The sequence below is a fragment of the Ammospiza nelsoni genome, chromosome 4 (assembly GCF_027579445.1).
Source record: "Ammospiza nelsoni isolate bAmmNel1 chromosome 4, bAmmNel1.pri, whole genome shotgun sequence".
Classification (NCBI taxonomy): Eukaryota; Metazoa; Chordata; class Aves; order Passeriformes; family Passerellidae; genus Ammospiza; species Ammospiza nelsoni.
The window spans coordinates 49,390,497-49,400,695 of NC_080636.1; the positions used below are offsets into that span (position 1 = coordinate 49,390,497).

A 10,199-nucleotide genomic window follows, 5' to 3' on the forward strand; every position below is an offset into this window, starting at 1 on the left:
GTGGACAAGGTACTGAGACCATGGTAGTTCTGATCAGTCTCTGGTCCACTAATTCTCGCTTAATGCTTTGCTGTTTAGTATTAAAGATGTGGAGGGAAGAGATGAAGTAGGACCCAAGGTAAGACAACATCTATAAGCACTGAAACTAATGCTGGTTGTCAATAAAATTAGTTGATTTTAGCACAGACTTTAGAAGATGTAAACTTAATGGGATGTTTTCCAAATTGTCATGTTATTTCAAAGTGTCTCTGTGTATCTGTCCCCCGCTTCTTCATATAAATTCTGCAATGCCTAGTTATATATGAGCTGTAGAGCTTCATTCGCTGTAGAGCTTCCTTTCTTCTTGACTGTCTCTATTACCAGAACTTGTAGAAATCAAACAATTTAGGGGATTCTTTATTCCTATTAGATTAAATGTGACCAGGATTTGGAACCAGTATTGAAGAAATGGGATGGAAATAAGCAGAGAAGTACATAGACAGAGCCACAACCTGAAGGCCAGTTCCACATAACCCAAATGTAAATAAAAGATAAGTTTCTGTCCGTGGATTGGCTACAGGGGAAGGTACAAGGAAGCAAGGAAGATCAATGTGTGTACTATGGTGTACAGAATGATATCCAGGACCTGGTACATGTGGTAGGATGTTCTGATACAAACCTCAGCTCTATCAAGACTGCAAGAAATGATGCACATTGAGAAATCCCTGTGGCTCAGGTGCACCTACCTTGGGGACGTAGCTGAAATATAACAGTTACAATAGTTCTTCCCTTTGCCTCAGGTACTTACATTTCATTTCCCAAACCCCTGGATGCAGCAAGGAATTTAGATTTACATGGTGTCAGATCCCAGCCAAGAGAAATCAGGAACTGGTTCAGACTCCTTCCTATTTTGAAGCTAAAAAATTATGGTCCAGAGCACTCAGAGGCTTGGGCTTAATTCAACTCCCTTATCAGAAACTCCTTAACTGTTTCTGCCATCTCTGAATGGGGAAAAAAACTGATCCTGTTATTTGGTATTTCTAGGTCAATATCTGATCCTCTGCTGAGAAAAACTGAAATCCATGGACACTTTATGCTCGCTGACAATTATAATTTTTCTCCTTCAGCTACAAGGAAAAGATGGAAAACCCCACAGGGAAAACAAGAAAAGAGAAGCAATCCATTTGTGAAGCTGGGCATGTGGTAGGCAGAAAGGCTCCTGGGAAGTCACTGGTTCCAGATGCATTGCTCAGCTCTCTCTGAGTACCAGCACCAAGTGTAGGAGTACTTTGGGCTAATCTGGACTACTGTGGGGTTCTTTTTCCCCTTTAAGGTGTGTGGTTTCTTCCAGTCTGTTGTGCCAGCTGCCACAAGGGCTGTAGCTGGAGGAGAATGCCTCTGACACCAGCCTGCCTTCAGCAGCAAACACCTGCCTCTGTCCCAGGGCAGCATCACAGTGCCAGGGCTGGCAGATCCAGGAGAAATGCCCGTGCCAGCCGCTCTCAAGCATGAACTGCAATAACTTTTACTCCTGCAAGTCAGCATGATGCCCATAATTTATTCATCCCAAGATGTATTCATCCATCCATTATTTATTTGCATTTGTTTTACTACTATCATTACAATTTCATAAACTGAAGCCTAGAGAAGGAGATGGGAAGTTAAAGGCAGAGGTAGCTGCTGGACAAAGACCCTGGGCTTGCTTCTCCTTGGTTTCTGACTGCCTTCAGGGGTTGTGTGAAGACATAACACAGAGTAAGCAGAACGTCTCCTCTCTCTGTTCTCTTCAGCAGTTTGGTGGAAATCCTTTCTGCCCCTAAATTGCTCTCTGCAGTCATTTATACTCTGTGGTGTGGTGAGGACACTGGAATGTAGCGGCATGGTAGTCAGTGCTGCCGTGTATGAAAGCCAAGAGAAAGGCAGGGATAGATGGGGAAGGAATGTTGGTGCTGCAGGTTACATCTTCCCTCCTGAGTGCGTTCTGAGGGAGCAGGTTTCTGTTTCTCTGAGCAGGAGGAATGAACTGCCTTAAGGTCTACTTAGACAATAACCATATTTAGGTTTACTATTTCTGCCCATGATGAAGTGTGGGGATTCCAAGGGAAGTGGGAGATTGTGTTGAAAGGAGTGGGTGGAAAATCCTGTGTAAAACATTCCCTCCCTGGTGCCCAAAACTTCCTAAGGAATCATTTTAAGCCTTTTCAATCAGCCAGATATTCACTTCATGCTACAAAATCACAGATTTGTTATTCAATTTATAGGCGAACAAAACTTAGAAAAATAAAGTAAAAAAATTGGTATTTCACTTCTACATAGGAGAAAAAAAAATTGCCATAAAATTAGATGGTGGCGTATATACCTTTTATGTAAATCAGGATGAGAGGCTAAGTAAAAATTCCTTAGCATGAAAAGTTCCAGATTATATATGTTCTGGATTTTTAAAAGGACAACTTATCTGTAGCTTTGTGTAAAACAAGTGCAGATGTTGAAAAACATGAATCCAACAAAATCAAATCACGGTCTTAGAGATGAAAATTTAATCAGGAAAAAGGCACTAAATAATACATGTCAATGCCACAGATATTTGAACATTTGTTGCGCAATATATGGTACACAGAGTTGTTTCTTACAACAGAAGGTTACATATTCTGAGGGGCTTTCTGCACATAAGCACAGATGAGAAGAACAGCTGTGAGATGGAGGAGCAAAAGTTGGCATCCCCTGTTCTCTCCTCAATAACTGTAGGAAGTGTGTTTTGCTGATTGCTAGGCATGGATGAACACACAGGCTCTAGGTCCAGCAGATCTGGGGCATTGTCTGTGTATTTAGATGTGTAACCAAGAAGAAAATGAAATTTTATGCACTATTCTCTTTCTTGGGTATCCTTACTGTATTATTTTTATTAGATTTTAAGGGTTCCCTGGTAAGCTCTGATTGCATTAACAACCTTATTTCCCCATTATTGTCAAACAAAAGCACTACTATTATCTCTTAAGCTGGGGTAAAAGCTATGGCCAAGGATGCACCATTAGAGCTCAGAACTGTTAAGTGGCAACAGTTTCCTTATTCTGGACTTGAAGGATGCAGAGCAAATGTACCCAACTGACATTTGGTTTGGAAATATTATCCCAAAATAATGTTCTCTCTCTGGGTAGTATGCAAATATTGGAACTTTATGGTATTTGTAAAGTACTTGCAATAATTCTGCACTAGAACAGTGTAAATTTGAGTCAGTTTCATGTGCATCATAACACAGAATGTAGAGGGACTTAAAATATTTATAGTATTGTGCTGTGTGATATCTTAATGCCATCCCTGCATTTACATTTCATTTAATGTTATCCTGCCCTTAGGGAAATCTCTTTTGCCCAAGAATGCACTCTCTCTATAACAAATAGGATCAAAAAATCTCAAAAAAGAATTGAACAGCAGTAATACTTATAGAAGTATTTGTGAATATGTGAATTCACCATTATCAAGAGTATTGACCTAGAGAAGCATTTTTGCACTTGATTAAAACATTATTAAACACTTGGACTATATATGGTGGCAAAGCTTTAAACGAAAAATGAGCACAGTATGTATTGTATAATGTGCTCCATTGTTAAAACTTTCTATGCATTGAAAGTGTCTGATGTGTCCATAACAATATCTCAAGGCATCTGATCCCCTGTGGTTTAGATTCCTGTTAGAAGGTCTCTGACCATCTCCTGTGTTGGAAGACTCAAACAGTTAAGGGAACCTGGACAATTTATAATTCTTTAGAAGTGCCTCTTTTACATCCTTTGAAAGAAATTGGAGCCATATCACCTCCAAGTATTTTACAATATGTTGGTTTCTGGAAAACTGGGAGCTTTTGGGCATTTTTCCTGGACTTGTAATCAAAACAAATGCAAAAAACCTACAGTTTTCCTCTCCAACGTGCATCCTGCTTATCAACAAGCCTTGCTACATAGTGTCCACCAAGATCACCATTTTAATAAAAATGCCTTCAAAGCATTAATTCCGTTGTTATTAATTCAAAAAGCCTCTCGGAAGCTCAGTATTCATAAAAGAAAAATCTTCTTTGGCTCACTAATATATAAAAGTCATCCTTCTAATACAGCAGCACTGTCTCAACAGGAACCAAATGCTACAGATATAATTGCTGGGCATCACTGGCTCAGGAATCATAAAACCCTTGAGTCTGAATAAAAAAGCCAAACTTCTATTAATAAATTATAACAACTACTTCTTGTAGCAAACAAACCCCATATCTTCTTATAATAAAGAAATGCATATTTATGGAAAGATTAAATAATCTGATTATGTAAGAGCATATTTGTGGCCTAAAAATGTCTAGCCATGCTGCTATCACTAATCTTTACACTGAATTATAATCAGGGCATGGTAACGAGAAAAGAAGAGTGCTGTCCCTCAATGAAATTTGAGAGACAGGGCTTGCTGACTTCCCTCTAGGCAAAGTAAATTTCAGAAATTTGATGCCTAGCTCCACCACTGTCTGTCAGAGACAAAGATATGTTTTCAAAAGTGCTCATCAGCAGACACAGCAGACTCAATTCTTTCAGTGGGAACTGAGCTGAGACACTGACAAGAGCTTCTTGACGTCCTTCCCTCCTCTGCTGTCCTAGGGCAAATCTCTGCTTTCCATGCCAGAGTGAAAAAGAAAGACTCTTACAGAAAGGAAATCTCGAGACTGTTTCTTTGTGCTGTTTTATTTTGGCTGTTGTTTTTCAAATTATAACACTGTGGGAAAGAGTTTACATCATTAGCCTAAATAGCAAATTACTGAGGTTGTCTTTTCACTCAAAAGCAGTAGTGAAGGCTTCCCATCACACTGGGACATTCTTGTTCAGGGGCCTGGTTCCACAACTGTCCTTGAAATCCTCTAAGAAAGGGTTTTCTAGCCTCCAAGGAGCATGACAGGATAGATAAAGGACATTTGATCTTACTTCCTTTTTCTGAATGCATTCCTGAACTTTCACAAAGCCTACTATTGATTAATCAGGGGGTAGCAAGAAAATTGTGGGAATAGCTTACTTTGAGGGGGTGCATAAAGAAATAGCTTTCCATGTCTGCGCATTGTTACTCATTCATGAGTAGAAGGGCTTGAGCAGATTCTCTGCAAGTGCTTAGATTTTGTCATAGTATTCAAAGGAGTACCATTTACCTATTTCTGAGAGAAAGCTGTTTTCTTAATTATGTAGGTATCTGTCAGTGAGAAATGAAAAAGGAAAGAAATATACTTAGCAAAGCATGTAGTCATTTCCAGCTCGTTCAGTCTGGGAATTTACAAACACTGGGTCTGTGCAGGCACAGGTTGCAATACAAGCACAGGCACCCTTGGATCAGAGGGCTGCAGACAGCAGAACAGAATGTCAGGCTGTGTTGGGGTTTGTTCATGCACTGCTGGGATACGTTCCCTGAGCTTTTTGGCAGCATCACCTAATTACATGGTTGAGACAATGGAAAGATGACAATGGCTCACTCACAGCCAGCAGCAGCAGCCGAAGGTTTCTTTGTTACAGAACATTTAAAAACTTTCCAGCCAAAAGCATATTGCTAAACTTACAGAGAATTGTTCTAACTAGTCACTAAAAGAACAGGTACACGTGCTCACACAACGCTGCCTTGCATGCCTTCCATTAATAATACACAATACTTCAGCATTAAGCTTAAGGCCTTCTACTATCTTGCTAAGCATATTTTTCTGTAGTCTTAACGTCTATCTTAGCCTGAAACTCAAGCTACTGTTTCCTGTCCTTGCTTGCTGTACCATTGTAACTTTTCCTACTTTCAGACTTTGCAGTTGCAGCTAGTTCTGAGTTTCTTTCTGTTCCTAAAGCCTGCTTTTACAGCTTTCTGGAAATCATCTTACCTTTACTATTTCCTACTTTTCCCCCTCTCAGTACAACTGAAAGAACTTGCTTAACTTTGTCATTTATTAACTACTTAGTGTTAGATAGCTGTACTATATTATGGGGTATTTTTTGCTTGTTTGAGGAACTGTCTTGTTTATTTTAAGTGTTGTCATTTTACAGAAATTTTTAATGTTATAAAATATTTAGTCTGTTCAAAGGATATAAGTTAAATGTGATAGTAGTTACTGTTTACTATTCTAATTAGTCTCACCTGTTCTAAGGTCTTAATTTAAAGCTTTTATCTATAGCTATACTTACATCTACTATCTCTGTAAAATCTTGAGAACTTTCTGTGATTCTATATTCTACATCTTTCTCTTGTATGATAAAAAATTCTTTGACAGTTTTGTCTGTGTCGCATATACTGAAGTATATAACGTACTATTACTAGTACTAGTACTAAAATTACTAACACATATAAACCTATTTTACAAAGTTCCTTCAACTAAGGTGTAAAGTTCTATCTTTTGAAAAAATCCTCTAACTGTGATCTGCCATCTTTTTTGATTTGAGCTGTTAGATCTTTTAGATTTTGTATGCTTTTGTGGATGGATTTAGAATGGTTAGAGAGATTCATATAACACAATCTTTCAAATTCTTCATAACTATGTTCCTGTGCCAGTAAAAGAAAATCAATTCAGTGAAAGAAAAATAAAAGAAAAGCAATTCCAGAAAGCTTTTACTTTTAAAGCACTAGCAGCTGGACAAAACATTAGAAATGGTGAGGAAAAGAACAGAGAACACAAGAGAGAGCAACTTCCCACCTCTGAATACTGCATGCTATTCTGGTCTTTGCATTTTAAGGGATCTAGAAGAACTAGAAAGGTTCAGAAAATGGCAACAGGCTTGTCAAAATTATTGGACAACTTCACTTGAAGGCAGGATTAAACAGACAGGAATCCTTCAGACTGACAAAAGAAAAGCCTGAGGGATGCAGACCAGCAAGTGACATGACAGAATGCATAATGATGGATTGTTCACAGCTTCATCCACTACAAGAACAAAAGTACATGAATCAGAGATAACAGAGTCTAAATTTAAAATTAAGGGTATGGTAACAGACCTGGGGAGCTCCCTTGTATATGCTGACTGTTTAGAGGCCTTTGCATGAAGGTTGCATGAATTTATATAAGGAAAATATGTGAAGGAATACTCAGTGCCCAGAAACCAGCTCTGTGTCAGGAATTCCCTGAGCTGGCAAAGGTTGAATGGTAAGAGAATCTCAGAGGAGAACCATGTTTCTCAGGCATCTACATTTGACCATTGGTGGAAACAGAATACTGGGTTATCTTCTTTATACTCCAGTGTGGTTTGCTTATGTTCTTCGGTAACATTCTTTCAGTACTTAAAGGGGTTTATAAAAAGTGTGAGGATGACTTTTACACAGGCAGACAGTGAGAGGACACAGCAGGAACTAAATGACCATTAAGGTCCCTTCCAACCCAAACCATTCTAAGATTCTGTGAGGGCCCATAACAGGGCAAAGCAATTTCAGGCTGTAGGCCATGCTGTGTTTTCAGGTTCTCTGTCTTATAGTTCAAGGAATGCTATAGAGACTAGGCTGTAATTACTAAATTTTCCTGTTCTTGGCAACAGGACCAAATATACCAAGTTATATATTTGCAGCAATACTGTGCATGCAATAAAAATTTAACTGTGAACGTTTCAGTCTGGATTGTTGGTTACTCTGAACATACATCCACTGGCAGTAAAACAGGGAACAAAAATTACCCTTTTACATTCCATTCAGGCACTTCTGTGCTGCCAGAGCAATCTGAAATGGTCTTAAATTAGTCAACAGCGAGCTGTTTCAGCTTAAATCTGCCCTTGTTTGAGAGAGGCAGTCCCTGCCTATTTGATTTCTGGCAGGAAAGAGGGATGAGGGAGATGGTAGGAAAGTAAACTGGTCACTGATGTGGTCCATAAATGCATGCTGCAGAGCTACTTTCTTGAGTTTAGGTGACAAAGAAAAACAAGTTGAAACAAATGACACAGAAAAATGTTCTTTAGATTTGAGCTGTTTCAACAATAATTTGTTGTCCATCAGACTCACGAGGCTTAACTAATGCTTTGTGAACTATATCAACTATGATATCCTTTTTCTTCAAATATCTTTTCCAGCTCATTAGTCTGTAACTAAAATGTCTCTTGGGTAAGCTACACATTCTAGAAACCCTAATAAACTGACTAACCTATAGTCTGTTCCCATCTCCACACAGCTTTCCCTTTGTAATTTGGCAGGCTTATTTCTGTCAATATATTTTTTCCTATAAAAAGCATTGATTATTTTCCTCCAGCTCTGTACTTGACCTCACCCTTCCTGATGCAAACCTTAAAATTAATGGGATATTACATGTATCAGCTGAATTTTAAATTTAAAGCCAGGCCTCTTTTTAATGACTCCACCAGGCCAGTGTCATAGATGTAACTTGCTTTGTACAGATTTGTGGCTGGTTTTAACTTTTAGATGCGTTTTGTTAAAAGATAACCATTAGCTGAGAAATATAAAATTTATTTTTTACCATGATATAGGTGTGCAGTACCAATTTTTGTGGGAAAGAAAATAAGCAGAACTCACCTCTAATTACAGTAGACTGTCAACATAAAAATCAAGCCTTGCTTAGCTGCCTTTCATTGTGGCTTGGTGTGCAGCAATCTGCAAAGCTTTTGTCCTGCAAAGGTTAAGGGAGAAGTAATTCTAATATATATAAGGCACAGATGCTTTCATTACCATGCTAGATTATTCATGAAAGTCCCACCTAGACAGATAAGCAGGCATTTGCCATTTATTCCTCAGTGCAATTAAACTCAAAATGTCTCAACACTTTTTAGGTTAACTTTGTGGAAGGTGTATTGATCTTAATTGGGTTTTGTATTAACACATTACTAAAACCCTGTACCCATTTGCACCCACCCATCCAGCGCTGGGCTGCAGAGCCATCCAACAGGGGCCAAAATGTAAACCTTTGGTATGGCAAGTTTTGCAAAGGGAACATTTCCTAGCAAACTCACCTTGTTTATTTTTATGGGAACAGGAGAGTACAGAAATTATGGAGAAAAATTGTTTCCCTAGTTTTTTATGCTAAAGAGGCAGAAATATATGCACATTTGGCTACCTCTCCCAGGTATGAGTGAGGGTTATATACATATGTGGCATCAATGACATCTCAGATTTTAAAAAAGCACTAAACTTTACACTGTTAAACTGAAAATAATAAGCTTAGCGCTTTTAACAGGCGTGTTCTTCAAGATGGTTGGCTGTGGGGTTTATCCAGCTCTCTCTTTCTAAAGAAATAAAATAAAACGTCCTAAAATTTTCTGTAACAAAAAATTTATTCTCACTAAAAGTCACCTTATTTCTATGTGAGTTTTTATGTGTATTATACATTACAATTCTCTATGAAACTATATAGTATGTACAAAAATAACTCAGGCTGAACATTGTGATAAATTTTGTTGCACAGTGATGCAGGGAAACCAAGGCAGATTTCTTGCTATTTCAAGTTTTTGAAAGGAGTTACAGGTATTTCCTATATCTGTTATGCCATCACTTTATATGGACCAAAATTGGGTCCTTATCTGTGGTAGCATTTCTGCTCAGCTCTGGGTATTTTGAGCCCCTGGCAATACTTTTGAACATCTAAGAATAGAATTAAAATATGCATTTCAGCCCAGTCACTAGGTGCAGAAGAAAATTGGGTGGGTTTTTTTTCCCTTCTGTACACTGTCCTAATTTTAAAAAATAAAATTAAAACTGTCTTTCCTTACAAGCTCATCTTGCTTTAACAGTGCACTTCAGAGATTTCAAGCTACTGTTTTGTCTGGGAATGGTTTGTTTTTCTTTTGTCCTTAGCAGTTTTTCATGATCAGTGAATAAAGGAACTTCACGAATGTTTTTGTTTTATTGAAATGGACACATAGAGATTGGGTTATCTGTATAAAGTGCACCACAGAATGCAATAAATATTTTTCCTATGCATACTGCCTGATCTCACAGACAGGAAAAGGGCTTAAACAAAATGTTAGCTGAGAAATGTGCTCAATTCTGTGTAGCCAATGACCAACTACATGTTTAATTTTAAAGAAGCATTTTGACATATTCCCTGACATTTTCACCTTTTCATTATGGCACCATCACCTTTTTTAAAAGCACTGTAGTGGCAATATAGATTTATCCAAGCAGCATTTCCAAACAGCAGGCTGGTTTACTACTCTTCTACACACTGTGTCTTCTAGAAATCCTAAAGTAAGGGGAATAAATGCCTCAGTGCTGAGGAGACTAGATTACATCTGTGCTGA

At 38.2% G+C, this 10,199-nt stretch overlaps 1 long non-coding RNA gene across 1 annotated transcript; it reads left to right on the forward strand.

Moving 5' to 3' along the window:
- The first annotated feature begins 2 nt into the window (after positions 1–2).
- On the forward strand, positions 3–4,279 carry LOC132072309 (uncharacterized). The gene is made up of 2 exons (XR_009418304.1): positions 3–118; positions 410–4,279. It is a non-coding gene; the product is annotated as an uncharacterized LOC132072309 (long non-coding RNA).
- Positions 4,280–10,199: the final 5,920 nt, after the last annotated feature.